Source organism: Leptonychotes weddellii, chromosome 7 (genome assembly GCF_054177405.1).
Source record: "Leptonychotes weddellii isolate Sample4059 chromosome 7, ASM5417740v2, whole genome shotgun sequence".
Taxonomy (NCBI): Eukaryota; Metazoa; Chordata; class Mammalia; order Carnivora; family Phocidae; genus Leptonychotes; species Leptonychotes weddellii.
The window spans coordinates 102778060-102781431 of record NC_138375.1 but is presented as its reverse complement, the minus strand read 5'-3'; the positions used below and the strand labels follow the sequence as shown (position 1 = coordinate 102781431).

Here is a 3372-nt window from a genome sequence, read left to right as displayed (position 1 = left end):
AGTGAAATATCCATTTACCATATATGATCCAGCCTTTCTATTTCTAAGTATTTACACGAGAGAAATGAAAGCATATGTCCATACAAAGACTTGTAAAAAAATATTTATAGCAATTTTATTTGTAACGGCTAAAACCCTGGAAACTACTCAAATGTCCATCAACAAGTAAATGTATAAACAAACTGTGGTGTATCCATGTGATAGACTATTACCTCCCTCCTTTTATTATTCCTTTTTATTAACAAAAGGAACATGGAGAGATCTCAAAATAATTATGCCAAGTGAAAGAAGCCAGACAAAACAATAGTCATACTGTATGATTTCATTTACATACCATTCTAGAAATTACAAACTAGTCTGTAATGACAGAAAGCAGACTGGTGGTTGCCTGGGCATGGAAAGAAAGAATGAAGAGGAACAGGAGAGGAAGGAATTAATTACAAAGGGGCATGAGCAAACATTTGGGGATGTTGAATATATTCCTTATCTTGGTGGGGGTGGTTTCGTGGGTGTATGCATAGGTCAAAACTTATCAAATTGTATGCTTTAAATATATATAGTTTATTGTATGTCAATTTTACTTCCATAAAGCTGTTAACAAAATAAATAAAGGAGTTTTATAAGCTCAGACTTGATCTGCCTCAGTGAATTCCATCTGTTGGTGGAGGCAGAGATTGAGGAGCATAACAACTTGGAATTTTCACTTTGGGAAATGACCAAGGAAGACAACCTGTGATGAGGAAAAAAATATTGCTGAGCCACATGGAAAGTTTTGGAGGGGTCAAAAAGTGTTCATTTTCTCTACATTTAATCAACATGGCAGGCCTCAGAGTCAAAAGATATTGGAGCCAGGATGGATCTTAGAGAAAGAAAATGCAGTTAAGTTTTTGTATTTTTCAGATGAGGAAATGAATCCAAGAGAAATAAAGGGCCTTGCGTAAAGTCACATAGCTTGCCGAGGTAAGCATAAAATACGAGTCCTCTGAACCCTACCTTAATGTTGTTGTTGTTTTTTTTTTCTATACCTAGATATCCTAAACCCTTGGGTAATTGCTAATCTAGGTCAGTCTAAGAAAATATGGGAAAAGGTAACACCTATGAGACTCCAAGATAATACCTATGAGAATCTTTCATGGCCATGTGGACAGCTAAGAAGGTAGAAGGGACAGCACTACCTCTACCTTCATATCTTCGGTCCCCAAACCGTCTTAGACAGACACCACTCCTTGTAGGCCAGTAATGCCCTCCTGGCTACCCTCAGAGTCTAGGCAACTTGAAACTATTACTTCTGAGGTGAATTCCTTACAGGCAGAGTCAGCTATGCAATAATGCTTGTCTTAAAAACACAAATTTGGTGCAATGTGATTCATATATTAGGAAACAATAGGAGTACGGTGCACATTTACCTTTGCTGTGTGAGGTGAGCTCTTACAAGTGAGAAACTGGACGGAAGCAGAACACTGCACTCAGCAGAACTGAGTGGCCTGGGATACCCGAAGTGCACATGCAACGCACACCCCTCAAATATCTACCACCTATCTCAGTTCACTGCAGGTGTTACGTCGTGCCCATCCACATGTGCTGTTACAGTCTTTCCTCTGGGTTTAGATAACCTAACTTCCTACCACTCTGTAGTGAATCACAAGCTGCAACCTGTTCAACACCTAGGTCCTCAGATTTGAAGTCTTCTTAAGGCAAAGTGCCATGTTTATTGTGTTATTTGTAAATTTCCTTTTTTTTTTTCAACTTGAAATCAGTCACTGTTTATTAACTGACCAGATTATAGTCGTGGGAGACACCTTACTTCAACCTTCTAAGGAGACTACTGACCTGGTCTTCCCTGCTGTCACCATCTCCACCTTCTACAAAATCTGCGACCTTTGTCTTCCTTCTGCCTCAAGGAGACGACAACTGGAAGGGCCATGGGAAGTTGTTTCCCTCTCTGAAGCATTTTCCAACAGTTGAGATTTCATGAATAAGATCCTCCATGCATTGGCGACTGGGTGGCTCAGGCATTAAGCGTCTGCCTTCCACGGGGGTCAGGATCCTGGGGTCCTGGGGTCCTGGGATGGAGCCCCGCATCGGGCTCCCTGCTCCACGGGGAGCCTGCTTCTCCCTCCCCCACTCTCCCTGCTTGTGTTCCCTCTCTCGCTGTGTCTCTCTCTGTCAAATAAATAAATAAAATCTTTAAAAAAAAAAAAAAAGATCTTCCATGCAGATGATGCCCTACTTACCAAGCATTGGAGCAGTCAAAGTGTTATTTGTCGGGACGATTGACTTTTTTGTCGATTTTGCTATGACCACGCAGGTAGATCAATTCATTTACTGACTTCAGACTTCAGTACCCCGTGCTGTAAACGGCTCCACCATCCTCAACATGTTAACAGAAGACTTGCTGAGCTTCACAGAGGTGCCACGGAAGAGCTGACACAGGCGACGACGTGTCAACACCTTTTGGATCTTGGGCTCACACCATTGATACCTCTGACCCTGAAAACAAATGCCCATTTGAGTTCTACAGTTACACAGAAGTTGCTCACTTTTCAGAGGGCCTGGGTGGCTTAGTCGGTTAAGTGTCTGCCTTGGGTTCAGGTCATGATCTGGGGCGCCCTGCTCAGCGGGGAGTCTGCTTCTCCCTCTCCCTCTGTTCCTCCCCCTGCTCATGCTCTCTCTCTCTCTTTTTAAACATTTTATTTATTTATTTGAGAGAGAGCGCGTGAGATAGAAAGCACGAGCAGGGGGAGGGGCAGAGGGAGAAGCAGACTCCCGGCTGAGCAGTGGGACTTGATCCCAGGACCCTGAGATCATGACTTGAGTCGAAGGCAGACACTTAACCAACTGAGCCACCCAGGCGCCCCATAAATAAAATCTTAAAAAAAAGAAGTTGCTCACTTTTCTTGCCAACCTCACAATTCAAATCTTACTTCTGTACATCCTCCAATTTTTGCTATTATGGTGCTTAGCTTTTTCATAGATAAGCTCCCTCCTTGCCTTTTGAGGCATCTTTTGGGCAAATTTCTCAGGTGCTTGATCTTCAGCTCTGCAATATTCCTTTTCTTCATCTTAATGGTTTCTGGCACAGCAGGAACCTTCTTTTTCTCCTCTTCTATACCCTTTTTTTCTGGCTGCTTATGAATTTCTTAACCATTTAACATGTGTAAAACGGTGCTAGCATTTTTATTAGGTTCCTATACCTTTTTCTGTACTGTGTCACTGATCAAGTTTTGGAGTGTTGTCTCTCTGATCCCATCTTCTCCCATAAGCCCTGTGGTTTTTCTTGCACTGTTGTGCACAGCATGGTGATTTTTATGAGTGTATATGTCACATTACAGCTGAACTTTATCAGAAGTGTGGGGTAGACCCTTGAAATAC

General features: G+C 42.3%; 1 pseudogene; it reads right to left on the bottom strand.

Moving 5' to 3' along the window:
- Positions 1-1188: 1188 nt before the first annotated feature.
- On the bottom strand, positions 1189-3077 carry LOC102749078 (large ribosomal subunit protein uL30-like; annotated as a pseudogene).
- Positions 3078-3372: the final 295 nt, after the last annotated feature.